The sequence below is a fragment of the Gorilla gorilla genome, chromosome 14 (genome assembly GCF_029281585.2).
Source record: "Gorilla gorilla gorilla isolate KB3781 chromosome 14, NHGRI_mGorGor1-v2.1_pri, whole genome shotgun sequence".
Classification (NCBI taxonomy): Eukaryota; Metazoa; Chordata; class Mammalia; order Primates; family Hominidae; genus Gorilla; species Gorilla gorilla.
In genome coordinates this window covers 61876393-61893561 of record NC_073238.2, presented here as the reverse complement: position 1 = coordinate 61893561, position 17169 = coordinate 61876393, and the positions used below count along the sequence as shown (strand labels likewise).

General features: G+C 40.2%; 2 long non-coding RNA genes across 2 annotated transcripts in view; one reads left to right on the top strand and one right to left on the bottom strand.

The window, feature by feature from the left end:
- The window catches only part of LOC129526235 (uncharacterized), a 272494-nt gene that overhangs the window by 34605 nt on the left and 220720 nt on the right, over window positions 1–17169 (top strand). The window lies entirely within an intron of this gene.
- The window catches only part of LOC129526234 (uncharacterized), a 33462-nt gene continuing 27017 nt past the window's right edge, over window positions 10725–17169 (bottom strand). The window contains exon 3 of the long non-coding RNA XR_010130666.1: window positions 10725–11575. This is a non-coding gene — a long non-coding RNA (uncharacterized lncRNA). The remainder of the gene's footprint in view (window positions 11576–17169) is intronic.

Below are 17169 nucleotides of genomic sequence, written 5' to 3'. Positions count from 1 at the left end.
TTCACTTGATCTTAGCCAAAAGGACAAGAAGTGATGAACATCTGTTTTTCAATTGCAACATAATTATAATATTTTAAAGCAATTACAACAAATCCTGTGACCCAGGGTAAAAATGGTCCAGGCTAGTAGTACTTGGTAATTTTGGCTTAACAACCAAGAAACCTTCCAGATAACTGAAGAACTGTTTTTCCCCACTTTGCTTAAAGATTATTTACACTCCAGAGAGGTAGAGAGCTACATTCCCATTCCTGAAATAAAACACAAGGAGTAAGTACCCTAGGGTTTGTTAAATTGTTTGACAGTGACCCTCATGTAATGAATATATCTCTGTAACAATGCATGCATTGTTAGTCTTATTATGAAAAGGTTTTAAATATGATTGAATCCTAGAGAGATTAAAAAACATAAAAACACAAAACTTTCTCAGACCTTTAAGCTTAACATTTGTAGACAAAGAAGACTAAACATATGTTTGTGTCTTGCTCATATAAAATCCAATGAATCCTTGGGAGAATTACTTTGCACAGGCATTGAAAGACTCAGACTGATGGACATCTTCACTTTCAACATGAGACTCTCAAAGTCACCTTGAGCATTGAAATCCAGCTGAAAGTTGAGAGAAGACAGAAAATTGAGGTTCACATAGGAGATTTCTATGGGTCATGTTTGAAAGTGGGGTACATCTTTTCCACATACATTTTACTAGCCACAGTTGAGCTGCTTAGCTCTACTTAGATGTAAGAGAGGTCAGGAAATACAGCTTCTTTCTGGGCAGAAGCCTCAAAAAAAACTCTCTGAATTAAGTAAGTACTACTAGTAAAGAACACTGGCCTCAGTGAAGTCATATACTTTAATAAATAAACTAAGGGAGGCCGGGCATGGTGGCTCTAGCCTGTAATCCCAGCACTTTGGGAGGCCGAGGCAGGTGGATCACTTGAGGTCCAGAGTTTGAGAACAGCCTGGCTAATATGGTGAAACCCTATCTCTACTGAAAATACAAAAATTAGCTGGGCGTGGTGGCACATACCTGTAATACCAGCTACTTGGGAGGCTGAGGCGAGAATCACTTGAACCCAGGAGGTGGAGGTTGCAGCGAGGCGAGATTGCACCACTGCACTCCAGCCTGGGCGATAGAGCCAGACTCTGCTTCAAAATACATAAATGCATGCATGCATTTATGTATGTATGTATGTAAAATAAATAAGAAACCAAGGGATAGAATGCACAGAAAACCTTTAAGTCTGTAAGTGGCATGAAATCCTTTCTGATATTTTCATTCCATGTTTATGGAATTAGTAGTATACAGGGAGATATTTTCTAGAATTAAAATGCAGGAAATCATATTTGCTAAAAGTTGTACATAAAATGTTGTTAAAATGTTAACTATTACAGAAAAAAAGTCCCATTACATCTGAGTAATATTCTGTGTTTTAAAATAGCCCCTGAAAAGAAGTACTGTGTATGAATTAAGAGCACATACCTTGGGTCAACCAATCTGTAATGTTTCTGTAAAGGAATACAAGAAATGACATATTAAGGGAGGGAAACTATTTCAAAGCATACTCAGGATAATGGCCATTAAAATCTATACCTCAGGAAAGATCCTGGAGCTACTGTAAACTTTCCTGAAATTATCAGGCCAATAGTCAGGGCAACAAAGGCTCACAGTGTACTAAAGACCTTAACAAAGGATACTACACACAAAGCATAGAACATTAGTCTCATCTTAGACAAACATAGCACAACTGACCTTGGAGCGTCTAGTTCTGCTGCACTTACTGGAGACAACATCCTAAGCTAAAACCATTATTCAAACAGCTTTGAAAATAGAAATGTTGTGAAAAATACAATGTCTACATTTCCTTCTTGTTTCTCTTATTCTATTGGGTGACTCACACATATTTATAGTTCCAGGCTTGTGGTTTGTAAGTGCGTGTGTGTGTGCATGCGCATGTGCAGGCTTGCTTTGTGCACATACAATCCTCCTAGGCTATATCTGTGTGGTGCCTTAGCTGCTAGACAAAATAATGCCCCTTTAAGTTGACACTTCAGGACTAGAGCTACCAGATGCTCAAAAGAAACATCTGTTCCCGAAGGCCACAGGAGACAACAGTGAAAGAAAAATTGGCTCATTTACAAGACAAAGTAAATACAACAAAGTGCAAATATAGATCAACTGTTCTGTTTCAAACTTGGCTGGCACATAAGGGGAAATAATAAAATAACATTTCCTATTATGCCACAAAGATTTATTTTTGTTTTAGAGGTGTGATATTGGGCAAGACATCATTTTTGTCAATTGTACAGTGTATGTGGTTAGTTGTAGGGAAGGGACAATGAAGACAAATCTCACTTAAATCCCAATTTTATCCCCGCCCATCCATCCAAGACCACAGTGGTAAAATCAACAACACTTACTCTTTGGCCATAATGATGGTCGAGTTGCCTGCACTTGAAGACAACTGAAGCTAACGCAGAAAAGGCAATGTGAGTTGAGGCCACAGGCCGCCTCAAGCCCAAGAACCAGCATGAGTAGATGGGTGAGAAGGAGGAAGTCAGGGACACAAAGCAACCATCGCTAAATTGGAAGCTCAACCTTCATGGTGGAATATTCTGTGGTTGGGCTGTTCAGAGGGGAAGGGAAGCAGAAGGACAGCAAGAGGTTAGAAGGTGCAAATCCTGTAAGTTCTAAATGCCAGGGAGTGAGTATCCTTTGAGTCCAGATAGGGCTTCCTGAAACTTCTTGGTCCAAAGAGCCTTCCAGTTGTGCTGGTGATGCAGTTCCTTTCCAGATGGCTCCTTGGTGACTGTCCTCAGCAGTTGGGCTCCTGCTGCCTTGCCTGCTGTGCACCAAAGCCCTGGCTCTTGGCCACCTCAGTGACCTTGCCTTACCTATAACCCTAAGCTGGCCCTCCTTGTATTCCTGTCCTACTGCCTGCTTCCCCCACACCCTGCCATGCTCAACTTCTGCTTACCCTCCCTTTTCTTTCACCTTGGGTCTTCCTGCAATGACCCTGGTTATTTTAATACTAAGAAGTGGCAGTTACTCCACTCCTATATATTTTCTTTTTTCCAAAAATCTTGTTCCAAGCCCAACAGGTTGTTGTCTTCCATTGTTCTCCCAACCTCCCCATGCTCCTGTCAGTCTCCTAGGGATCGTGGCAGGTCCTTATTTCTTTTAGGTATTCATTTTTCACAAATCTTAATCCTAACATCCAAATATCTACCTTCAGGCCTCTAATCTCCTCCACCATTTTTTCCTTAGAATCTATCATACAAAAAGCTCCTGGTGGTCTACCTGCTGGCTTGAAGTTCCAGAAATCCTGAGATGGTTGTGGGTATGGAAAATACCACCCCACTTCTCTCTTCTTTCTCTCTCCTTTCTCCTCTACCCACCCCCTCCACATATTCATATAAACACATCAGCGTTTTCCCGATTTTTAACCAAAGGACACTAAAAAATAATGTGCTAATTGGAATCTCATTAGTTTAATTTTATTCTCTGAAAACTGTATGTTCCTGTGTGGAAAAACATATTGAAATGATAAAGGACAAGGAGAATTATCCTGGATCCTTTGTAGACTCACACAAAGAGAAAGTAATAATCATCCTTAGTAGTGAATACACTGAGATTTTTCAGTGTCTGGGCCCAATATTCAGGATCAATTAATTCGTCTCTTTGAAGGAATACACTTGTCAGTGTGTGCCCCAGGTCTCATTTTTCAGACTCTTGTGTCTCTTGTGCAAACTTCTGGGGCAGTGTCAGTGAAGGCAGGGTATTCCCACTTAGCAACAAGAATGGACCCGAGATCCTGCACTCATTGCAAACAGGTTTATCTCTGTTTGTGTAGCCCAGAGGCTAGTCTCATTGGCACCCTCCAAAAATCTTAGAGTAGTCATCTAAAGTCAGTAAAGGCAAAGGTGAAAAATATCTTTCTTCTTGAGATCCAACAAGGTTATAGGATATGAACTATAATGTCCCAAACACATGCTCTTAAAGACCAGATAATAAATGTATAGTTATATTTAGAACCAATCCGAGAAACAACATCCCATCTAATTTTACCTGCACCTGAATCTCCCTTGAGTATAGTCTGTAGACTCTTGGAGAAGACAAGAGATCAGCCTGACTCATGGACTCTCAGGAGATACTGGTGATGATATGATGCTGATCAATGTTATGAGAACAGGCCATATTTTTTTAAAAAAACTTAACCAGCATCACGCAAGAAGCCTTGAATACAAAGATGAGTAATATAAGATTCTTTCTCTCAAAGGTTACCTACTGCAATGGTTCTCAAATGTTAACATTCATGGGAATCAAATGGAAAGTTATTTACAATATGGATTATGCCCTTCATTCTGCATTCTAATTCAATGGGTCCTTGGGAAATTTAGGATGCCACATTTTTAATAAAAGTCTCTGTGTGAGTCAGACAAAACATCACCCTCAGACAAGTACTGATCTAATGAGGACCTAAAATTAAAGGAGAAATGATAATGAACACAGCAAAAATAAATTAGTCTTGTCCAGAGGATGTCCTTTATCTGTCCCACACATACATGACATATATTCTTCAGCTCATATCCAGAAGATGGTAATCAGGCATACAGTTTACACATTTGTCTCTCATTTGTACCTGCTGAACGGATGGCATGCTTGTGCATGCAACTATTGAGTTCAGCTCAGGGATTCCTAATTGAAAATGCACAACTCAGAGCAAGAAACAGGCTAACAATGTAGAAAGGGCCACTAGCCATATTTATTACTTTCTTTTCTAACTATGTTTTTTTCTTGGCAAAAAAGAGGCAGTAACATCTCAGGTATCTGTGGTTGCCATAGGGACAGAAGTTGTGATTTACTGTAGAACATTACTGCAAATAGCAATGAAATAGCAATTCCATAGAGGTCTGAGGCACAGATTCACTGAAGCTACAATCAAACCAGACACCTGCTCAATCCATTCAATAAGAATTTTGCAGTTGCCATTGTAAGGTAAGTGGAAGAATGGTGAAATCCAGCCAAGTGTTTCCCTCTTGCTTACACATCTTCAAATGCCCCAAGGTCCTTTGCCCAGAGCTTTTGAGCTGCTTTGCCAGGTACTCTGGGCAATAGAAGGGGTAGACAATAGACAAAAAGGATATATATTTTTTATCCAGTGACTCAAAAGCCAATATTCAGAACCACAAAGAGATTCTAAAATCTGATGCCTTATGATCCATCAGAAAGATAATAGGATTATATATTGAAAAGAAACCTGGAGTTTTCTGCACAAGTTAACTATGAGGCAACTTCTGACTTCCTAAAAGGTATAACTCAGTTACTGCTTAACAGATGGACATGATGTGAAAATATATTTCTATGTACACACACACACACACACACGCACACACAGTTGTTGTTTTAAGTGGAGTACATTTCGCTAGCAATGACATCTCCCCTTTCTCTTCCCTATGCATTTATTTTCTGGAATGCAGTGTTCTGGAATGGTGACTGACCATCCTGCTGTCTTGGGGAAGACATCCAGCATGTCTCATGTCTTCTCCCTCATTTTCAGCAACAGATACCTACAGCCCTGCTTCCTTTGTCTTTTAAGTTTCGTTTTTAGTATTTTTGTCTTCACTTTGTCTTTAAACCTGATCTTCATCTATTAACTATCTCACAACACTTTCTGTTACAATTGTGTGTGTGTGCATGCCCAAAGTTTGGCAGCAGAGTGGTGGTGGTGTTCTGAACCCTGTATTTTAGACTTTACCTAAATATTTAATTTTTCTTTTTAATTAAAAAGTATTAGCTGGGCGTGGTGGCTCATGCCTGTAATCCCAGCACTTTGGGAGGCCAAGGCGGGCGGATCACAAGGTCAGGAGATCGAGATCATCCTGGCTGACACGGTGAAACCCCGTCTGTACTAAAAATACAAAAAAATTAGCCAGGTGTGGTGGCGGGAGCCTGTAGTCCCAGCTATTCGGGAGGCTGAGGCAGGAGAATGGCCTGAACCTGGAAGGCGGAGCTTGCAGTGGGTCGAGATCATGCCACTGCACTCCAGCCTGGTGACAGAGCGAGACTCTGTCTCAAAAAAAAAAAAATTATTAGTAGCCAATTTGGTGTCTACTCCCAAGTGACGGAATGTGGAACATGCAAAATAACACAAGTTATGGTCTCTATCCATAAGGAACATAAAGTTTAGTGAGACTCTGGGAAAAAAATATTAATGTATGAGATAGTGTGGACCACACAGGAAAAAATTAAGTGCTACATTGCCTTTTATAAGAATGTTGTTCAGTGGTGTTGCGATGACTCAATTTAAGCTAAGTGCCTTTGAAATGATGTGGCGTGATACATGCCTCAGAATGTGCACTCCCTAAAAGCCCTCACATGGAACAGGAGAAAGAAGGGCTCTAAGAGGCACATGTTTGATCTTTGATGGGCTGGATGAGCCATTCGTTTGTACACATATGTCCTTTTCTTTTATCAAGAAAGACAACCATTTCCTCTGGAGCTCAGGCAAAGAAAGAGTAATTTGCCCCGATTCTGAAAGTGAATCTATCATAGCTGCTCTGAACTTACTGGGAAGCTGTTATGTTAGTTGCCAGTATATCCTATTCTTAATTAGTATTGTAGCTTTTTCTTTTAAAAACATCTTTATATTTGTTTTCTTTCAACATAGGGATACGGAGTTGAGTTAATCAGCGCATGATGCCATGCTGATTAATTTACAGTATATCAGTGCTGTCATCATTGGTCCTCTAAAATTTATGTTACTGTTTTTCTCTTTCATCCCTGGTCACCATTACAATTACCCTTCTCTCCCCATGCACCTCTCCAAACATTAGGAGTTACTGTCGTTTGTTTAATATTTCCTTGTCCCATGTGAGTTTCATAAACATTCTCGCATAAATTTATATCCATGAAGAACACATACAGTTGTTTTGTGAGGTGATAAGTGTAGTGGTTAAGAGTGTGGGTGCTGGATCCACCTGCCTGGATGATACCCCAGCTCCATGATAGGCACATGTCTTTGGGGCTTATTAGTTAATATATCTGTGCCTCAGAATCTTCATCTGGACAAGGATAGTAATAGTACCCATCTCAATGGGTGTTTGAGTGGATTAAAATGCATATTAAGTACTAGGACAGTGTCTAGCACATGCTAAGCAGTACATTCATAGCTATTATGAGGTATATTTATACCTTTTGTGCCATTTGCACAAATGGCCTTGACTTATAGAGCTCAATGGGTCACCGCTGCTTATGCTTTTGCCCAAATAGCCCAGATCTTGAGAAATTTTATCTTTCACAAATGCAGATGTGCAAAAAAACTCTTCATTTATTGAGGAAGTTTCAACATTATGTACACACACAATGCTTACACACAAAGTCAACTTTGTGATAATGCACTTTTTGTGGAGTCAAATTTCTAATGTTCAAGGCAGCAGAAGAAAAGTCTGTCCCAGCTCTCAGAACCAATTTGCCTTGTGTATTTGTTCTCTCTGGGCACCAGGCCAGTTGGATGGTGCCTGGCAGCATTGATGGCAGATCTTCTCCACCTAGTCCTAGTTAGACTCACACACTAATCTCCCCTAGAAACACCCTCACAGACACACCCAAAATAATGCTTTACCAGGTGTCTAGGTATTTCTTAATCCAGTCCAGTCAACATCTAAAGTTAGGTCCACAAGTTTACCCCTTGTCAGCTTGGCCTCCATATGCTCCTCTTCAAACCATATTTAATTTCCAAATAAAGACAATGACAAGATAATAGTTCCATTTAACATGATGCAGCTATCCTGTGCACAACCAAAAATGCACTAATCACTTCCCCCAGAATTCAGCTTTCAGAATGTCAACATTTGGAATTTTGATTTTCAGGATTTTAGACATTTGGGGGTAACATTTTGATTCCCTTCACCATTATGGCAAATAAAGGCTTAGTTATTATCATACACATTCCTCCCTCCATCCCTGCTTTTCTTCTTTCATCACACAATACAGTTATATTGTTCATAGCTGAGCTGTATAGAATGCTATGGTTGTATCCCTTTATTACGTGTTTTTGGTTGTGTTTAACACTTGCCTCATTTTCTCATTTGCTGTTTATCAGGAATGTCAAATTCCTTTCAATATTAAACACATTATCAGATAATCTGGCAATGTTAATTTTTTTTTTTAAGTGTAATTTAGGATTCACTGCTCTAGGCCTGGTGCATAAGGACATTACTTTTTTAACCAATCTCTTAGGGATTCCCTTATATTTTTCTCCTGTGAAGCTATTTCCTGTTTCTATTGACTTCCTTTATTCTGGTTTACTCTTTTACTCTGTGGAGCACATCTTCCAGCAGCTTCTTGACAAAGAGTCTATAGAAGGAGGATTTGTGAGACTTTGCTTGGCTGAAAATATCTTCTTTTCTTTCACATTTGATTGACAGATTTCATGGGACATAATTCTACCTTTGAAATCATTTTACCTTAGAATGCAGAAATCAAGCCTTCTTTATATTCTAGCTTCCAGTGTTGCTATTAAGCCGTCTTCCCTAGGTTGTTTTACCTACCCCTCCGTAAGAGGGGAAAGAGGTGCACCTGCTGGTACCTTCTTTATGCCCCAAACAACCCTGGCAGATCCTAATGTTTCTTTGTATCTGAGGGTGGGACACGGGCTGACAGGACTCATTTCCTGCCTCACCACATTGCAGAATGGCCCAGCCAGGCCAATGTCAGTTAAAGAAAAGAAAATTCTTAGGCAGCATTCCTGGGCTCTCCCTGGTCCATAGCACTTAGCGCTCCTCTCCAGGATGCTTTTTCCCCAGGACCTGAGAACCCTCATCTCTGGGGTCCATCAAACACTCTCCAATTCTGAGAGGCAGCCAATTTGGGTTTAGGGTGGACACAGCAACTTGTAACAATATGCTATCTGATCAGAAACCTCAGGGGTTTCTTTTTATAGTGTAGGCAAATGTTCTTCAAACATATGCCAAAACACAGCGTTTATTAGTTTCATTTTAATAAACGATTGTTGGAATAGAACGTATATGTTGTTAATCTGTTTTCCAGTGATCGTCTGTCATTAAATGGCATCTCCATTCATCCAGATGCTAGTGTGAAATCTGAGAATCAGTCTTGGTTCTTCCCTTTCCTCATCTCATATATTCAATCCATCATCAACTCTTAGAGACTTTTTTCTTCAAAATACATCTTAAACGTGTCTACTTTTCTTTATGTCCCCCACTGGCATTGTGGTCCACCTCTTTCATTTCTTACGTGGACTACTGCAGTGGCCCTAAATGGCCCCCCTTCCAATTTTGTTCCCATTCTAATCCATTCTCCACACAGAAGCCAGACTTAACTTTCTTCAAATGCCTCACCATGGTGTCTGTGGCTTAGCATAATCAGCTTCTGGCCTTTTCTTCCCAATATTCAGAAACGCTATTCTCTCTCCATCTCCCACTAAATTTCAGTGCCTGAAGTACACCCATTCTTCCCTACGTCTCTGTTTTTTTGTGTGTAAAATTCTCTTTTCCTTACTAGCTATTGCATACCCTTTGAATGTCAACTTGAATAATACTTCAGAGGTTTGTCCAGACCACTCATTCTAAAGCGAGTCCTCTCTAACATAAATTTCTCTTAGTGTCATTTTCTTTTCATTTACCCAAATGGTAGTCATATGGGTATTTATTTGTTTACTTAGTGTCTATCTCCCTAAGTGGATTGCAGACACCATAAGGCAGGTGCCAAGTCAGTTTTGCCCACCACTGTGTTTCTATTCAAGGAAATTGCCTGGGACATAGTGAGTATATGTGAACTCAGTAACAAGGGGACAAGCTAGGAGTGTATTCCTCTGTAGATCTGGCTAAGTTCTGGACTGGGTATACTGGTGTTTTCTGCCATCTTTAGGGTCAGTTTTGCAGTGGATTAAAAAAGAGAGGATGAAGAACAAGGGGAAATGGCTTTCAATGTGTGTTTATTTGTTATGTATATGTATGCTGAGTTTTGTAGAAGAGCAAATCAGAAATTGGGAAATAGGATACTTCAGTGGTAATATAGTTTAATACCATGTATTAGTGGTTTCCTGAAATGTGCAATGATTTATTCATTCTCCAAGAGTCTACTGTGCATAGGTCTCTGAACTAGGTGCTATAACTTAGAAAATTTAGAGCCACAGTCTGATTTCAAAGAACCTTCAGTTAAACATGTGGTTGTGTGTTTGGAGAAAACAAAATGATATAGGTAGTTACAGTACGAAGCACAGTAGTTTAAGTACTGCCACAGAGCTTAGCATTGGGCCAATGGCTGTGGTGACACTTCACTAAGGCTTGAGGACACAGATGGCAGCTTAGCATCAGGCATGTGCAGGATTTTGACAGGCAGTGTTTGGTCTCCCTGCCCTTTAAATACTATGAGCAATACTGTAGAATGGATTAATTTCTGTGGTCAAAATGAGTTTAACAGGATTGCCTCTCCGTGGATCTTGAGTTTGCAAATAAAAATCTATGCTGTTAAAAATGCCATACAAGGTAAAATTTTCGTATATTTACTATGAGAGTGAAAAAAGCTATTTTGGTGTTAATTAACTGAACTTTTGTGATTAGCCTGAAAGAAATTAAAATTCATCTGAATCATAACTTCTCTTTAGAGAGCCATTATGAATTTTACAAAATTTTCAATACTCCCCCTGCCTTTTTAAGCAAATGCAGTCTATGAATTTTAAGATAAAGTCTAGAAATCAAGTAATTCATCTACCCAAATATTTTTATTTATGTGAACACAGTCATCCTTCTATGTAGGACACAATTTGATACAAGTTGAACATAATTCTTATTTTCCTTTATGATCTTACTTGGATTGTATGATAGGCAGCACAGCTGATTGCTTTTGAGCATTTTAATGCGAGAGGGAATCACCCCCCATCTCGCGAGGCAATGTACTGTAAATAGCCAGGCAGTGTTCTTACGCGTGCAAGTCACATAGTGGATTGTAAATGTTACAGCCTTTATTTAAAGGTGAAATGATGAAAGCAAAGTGACCACTAAGGATTTAATAACTTGTAGGGATCCAATTTTCTGTTGCATAACCTCCTTTTCCTTAGGAAACATTTAGTAGTGTGCAATTTGCAGTGGCAAATCAGATAGGAGGACAAAAATTTTAAAACGGCACACGAGCTACGTAAATAAAAAAGGAAACTGCACGTGGGATTCTCTGTTCTACAGAAGGGTAATAGGGGTCCGCTAAGGAGCAAAGGAGCTTAGTAAGGAGTGATCAGTCTTATTCTACCTGGACTTAGGTAGCTGTATGCAGACCAGTGAGAGAGAGCCATCAATTTCATAGTAGTTAATTCAGGAAAACTAAACCCTGATGCACTGAAAGTTGGAGTAGGAAAATAAATGTAATCAAATCAGAAGGTAAAGGAAGATAGGTCCTGTGATAAGAAATTAAACATTGCTACATAGTATACATTTTTAAAATCTTAGTTAAAATGACAGTCATTTAAAAAAGAATCGCTTTGAACCTGGGAGGCAGAGGTTGCAGTGAGCTGAGATTGCATCACTGCACTCCAGCCGGGGCGACAGAGCAAAACTCCATCTAGAAAACAAACAAACAACAGAAAGGTTATTGGAATAGGGGTCACATATTTAAGGCAAACTTGTAAATGTTTACTCCACGTCTAAAATATTTTCACATATTACAACATATATTGATTGAAATGAATGTCAATCCTCTTTGCTTAACGCTGTAAGGAACCGGGACACAGTCTTGTTTATTAGAAAGTTTCCCCAGCCCACCTTCAGGGCTTGTGAAACTTAATGTCTCACTTTCTACCAGCTTTCTGTTTTAAATGCAGTTTTTTTCTAGTCAAAATATTCAGAGACAGATCCACTGGATTCCAGCTTTGGATTGTCACTGAGAGGTTTAAGGAATTCTGCTCCAATCTCTCTCTCTAAAGGCACACAAGGCATCTATTGAAGGTAATGTAAGAATCAGATAGGAGGACATAAAAATTTAAAAATGTCACACAAGTTTAAACGGCACAATGAAATGTTTAAAACTATTAGACTTTATTTTTTTGGTTAGAGTCACAGGAAAATTAAGCAGAAAGTACATAGAGTTCTCAAATAACTCCCACCCACACATACGTACAGCCTTCTCCCATTATCAACATCCTGTCCCAGAGGGGTACATTTGTTATGATTGAAGAACTTACACTGACATGTTATTATCACTCAAAGTGCATGGTTTGCCTTAAGGTTCACTCTTAGTATTGTATATTCTACAGGTTTTGACAAATCAATAATGATGTGTATCCAACAATTATTCTTTTTGAATTGACAATACAGAGAATTAAGTTGAAACAGATATCCAAGTTTGGAATTCTGGGTTCTGTAAGAGAAAAATTTCAGTTAAGCAGGGAAAGAAAAAATTATTTAAGATTATTGTGGCCCGGTGTGGTGGCTCATGCCAGAGGTCAGGAGTTCAAGACCAGCCTGGCCAACATGGTGAAACCCCTCTCTGCTAAAAATACAAAAATTAGCTGGGTGTGGTGGCACATGCCTGTAATCCCAACTACTTGGGAGGCTGAGGTAGGAGAATCGCTTGAACCTGGAAGGCAGAGTTTGCAGTGAGCTGAGATTGCATCACTGTACTCTAGGCTGGATGACAGAGCGAAACTCCACCTCAAAAAAAACAAAAAAACAAACCCAGAAAGATTATTAGAATGGGGTGAAGACTATTCCAATGAAGGAAAGAGACTGAACCCAACTCTCCCTGAAACAAAAGGCAAGAGTGGTTTTAAGTATAGTCATGTGCTGTATAATGACATTTCGGTCAATGACAGACTGCATATACGACAGTGGTCCCATAAGATTTTGTCATTTTTTTTTTTATTATACTTTAAGTTTTAGGGTACATGTGCACAACGTGCAGGTTTGTTACATATGTATACATGTGCCATGCTGGTGTGCTGCACCCATTAACTCGTCATTTAGCATTAGGTATATCTCCTAATGCTACCCCTCCCCCTTACCCCCAACCCACAACAGTCCCCAGTGTGTGATGTTCCCCTTCCCGTGTCCTTGTGTTCTCATTGTTCAATTCCCACCTGTGAGTGAGAACATGCGGTGTTTGCTTTTTAGTCCTTGTGATAGTTTGCTGAGAATGATGGTTTCCAGCTTCATCCATGTCCCTACAAAGGACATGAACTCACCCTTTTTTATGGCTGCATAGTATTCCATGGTGTATATGTGCCACGTTTTCTTAATCCAGTCTATCATTGTTGGACATTTGGGTTGGTTCCAAGTCTTTGCTATTGTGAATAGTGCTGCAATAAACATACGTGTGCATGTGTCTTTATAGCAGCATGATTTATAATCCTTTGGGTATATACCCAGTAATGGGATGGCTGGGTCAAATAGTATTTCTAGTTCCAGATCCCTGAGGAATAGCCACACTGACTTCCACAATGGTTGAACTAGTTTACAGTCCCACCAACGGTGCAAAAATGTTCCTATTTCTCCACATCCTTTTTACTGAACATTTTCTATATTTAGATTTGTTTAGATGTGCAAATACCATTGTGTCATAATTGCCTACAGTATTCATTAAAGTGACATGCTGTATGGGTTTGTAGCCTAGCTGTGTAGTAGGCTATGCTGTCTAGGTTTGTGTAAGTGCATGTTATGATGTTTGAAGATGCCTAATGACACACTTCCCATTATTAAGGGGAGCATAAGTGTACCAAGATGAACTAGTGAAAAAATCTTGGAGAATGTTGGGGGAAGGTTGGTCAGTGAGATTTGGCCTTCTGTGTTTGCCAGTTGGTGTTTGTCAAAGTTAGGTTACTACCTAACTTTGGGAATAGGGGCATTATTTTCCTTAATGGTTACTTATCAAAGAGATGGCTTCCTTACTCTTGAAAGACATTCCTGGGATGTAAAACTGGTAAGATGCTTAGAGATGATTTACATCTCAAAGGGGCAGATAAAAAACTTGTTACAAGTCCCTGCGCGCCTCCCCACCCCCGCCCCCACAAGTAAATGCTCTAAGAAAAGGGAGGTCAACGATGTACAGTCTGGAAGAAACCTGTCTAAAGTTTAATCAAGTAGAGGGGAACATTAAGACCTTCTTGGTTATTTTCCTTGGAAGAGATTTAAGGTAATTACCAGTGGACTGGCTTGCTTTCTTCTCAATTCCTTAATAATCAAGCTTCACTGACAATAACTGAAGCTAACTCTAGAGTTTCTTAAGTCAGGGCAGTTTCCAAAGGCTCCACATTGGCATAGGGACAAAGGGATGTGCACTGAGCTGAGAAGGCAGAAAGGAGAGAGGAATGGAGCTAGACCTGTAGAATGAAAGACGTCACTGAGGAACAGGAGTTATAAACTTAACAACAGCCCTGTACCCCCAATTCTTTTTCTTCTTCCACAAAACTCTGAGCTCTTTCTTTTCCTGCTGAGGCTACCCTGTTTTTACAAATGTGTCGATGTTGGGGTAAAGCAATGGCATAGAGAGTGAAGACTCAGGGAAGGCCCTGTGCATAAGTCCCTTATAATTCAGACTCATAGTGGTGACCCTTGTGGACAGTGGGAGCCTCCCAAATCTAGAAGTAGCATTTGATTCAGTGTACTTAGTAACTAATTGCATACAAAGATGAAACTTCAGGGTGTAGTAGTTTGTATTCCTAGGGGAGATGTTCCTGAACTGCAACTCAGAGCATCACAGTCCTAAAAAGAAATTGAGGCTGATGTACTGTGGATACCACTGTTGGACAGTAGAAGACCACAGCGTCACCAGCTGGGTAAACCAGACTCACCAGCTGGGTAAACCAGACGCACCAGCATTTTCACACATGAGCAGGTTGAACTCCCATTTGCTTACTACTTTCAAAGAAGATGTTTCTGATGACATCCTGAGCTATGTCAAGTGTGGAGTAGGAGGAGGACAAGGGTTGGGAATTATATTTCCAAGATAACAGGAACCAGAAAGATCTCCACTTACCTAGAATGGGGTTTCTGAGTAGAAGAGCTGCCAGACAGGATAGGAATATACATTTTAGATCACGATATGTTACAGAAGACAGAGAAGGTTCTAATTTTGGAAAGAGAGTGTGAGGATGACTGTCTATTTTTCTATTGTTACAGGCTCAAGACTCTCTCGCCTCAAGATCCTGACGCCAACATACTCTCTTTGATTCTGTGGCTCATTTTGGGAAGAGATGGGGTCAGGGTCAGTACAGCTGTTTGGCTGTGGTAGGGAAGACAGGCTAAACCATCTCTCCATCTTTGAAGTAAACCCCTGCCTCCTTTCCCCTCTGAAGAAGGTATATGTGCCCCACTCCTCTGCCTGTTCTAGCTCCCCATTCCAGATGCAGTCCTGTATCCAGATGACTTTTCTGGAGAGAAGAGACTTAGATTTTTAGGAATGCTGGCAGTCTATGGTCATAAATGGGGGCTTTGAAAAGGAGAACAGTAAGGGACCTTTTTTTTCTTAAACTCTCATCTGGGAAGAAAGTATTGGAAAATGTTTGCAAGTTGAAAAAGGACAGAGGGGAAACAAAAGGTTGAGTTTCATCACTGAATATCAGCAAGTGTTTCCTCTGCTTGATTCCAACACTCGGTTCCTCCATCATATTCCAAGTTGACTTCCTGGCACCGTCCCTCAGGTCAGAGTTCCAGTGCTTTTGCTGTCATTCATGTCCATTCCCTAATGTCCATTCCCTTGCTGATTTTTCCTCTGGTCTTACTGGATGAGCCACTCTTAGTGCAATATGCACACTCAGAGAAATTAACAAGCGTGGAGATTTTATGGGCTCTGACTGGCACAGCCTGGGGTAGCACATTATTTCCATTTGGAGCTTCGAATGATTTGGGCACATTATGCCAGATGTGCCTTAGCTTCATGGAATCCAGCCTAAACCTTCTGAGAAATTGTTTTGAAAGGACTGTCTCTAGGGAGACAGTCCACGATATTGTATGGTAGACTGTTCCAGCCTTTATTCACTTTGACTTAGATGTAAAAGTTCTCCTAGTGCAAGCATGGTCTCTTTCTACTGTCACTAGTCTGTCACCCTCCCTTCCTGGGCTCAGAGGACAAAGGCAGGATTCAAACCATTTATAGTGTCAGCAGGGGGGCCAAGGTTTTGGACTTGCAGGACCTCTGATTCCAGCTTCTACTACCTGATTTTTACTCTTATTGATTTCAACATCTTCCTTAGAGAAAGTGCCAAAGACTAGATAGTAGATAGCATAGGATTTAATTAAGATAATATTTTTCTGTTGAATTTGCCATTATTATCTTTCTCTTTTCCTCCATTTCCATGGCTACTGCCCTAGTTAAGGTTTTTGGCAGTTCTGCCTGGCCTTTAGCACTAGTTCTCTAACTTGTCTCCCTACTTTGGGATTCATCTCTCTTCTACATATCTTGTACCCTGTCTTTAGATCATAAAATGCAGATTAGGCAATTCTGTTTCCTTGAATAAAAACTGCTATAACCTAGAAGGTGAAAATAAAACTCATTATTGTGCCACTCACTTTAAAAATTTTCCCAACCTTTCTTTCCAGGCTTATCACCCAGCAATCTCCCAACTCTTCAACATACAAGCCACACCTTTGATGGTTTCCAGAAAGCATTGTGCCTTTTCATACATGGAGTATTGATGCATGCCGTTCCCTCTGCATAGAATATTTTTTTCTACACTTTTCTTTCTGGTCAACTGTTCTAATCTTTCACTACTCAGACTAAATCTCACCTCTTCTGTGAGAGTGTTGAAAATCCCTTAGACAAAGGAGTTAATCCGTTTCCCCTCTCTGCATCTCAGCACTATGGCATTCTAATGCCATGGCCCACACTACTCTGTTTGTCCTGCCATGCAGTGAGCTCCTCAGTGACAGTGGTGATCTCATATTCATCTCTGTATCACAAATTCTTTCCCTAGCCCTACAGTTAAGGGTGCCCAGCAAGAGTAGACACCTGGTAAATGCTTGGAAAATGACTAAGACCAGATGAACAATTTCATCTGACTGTTTCCTTGGGGAATTTTCTTTTCTTTTCTTTCAACTTTAAGTTCTGGAGTACATGTACAGAATGTGCAGATTTGTTACATAGGTATATGTGTGCCATGGTGGTTTGCTGCACCTATTGACCTGTCCTCTAAGTTCCCTCCCCTCACCCTCCACCCCCTAACA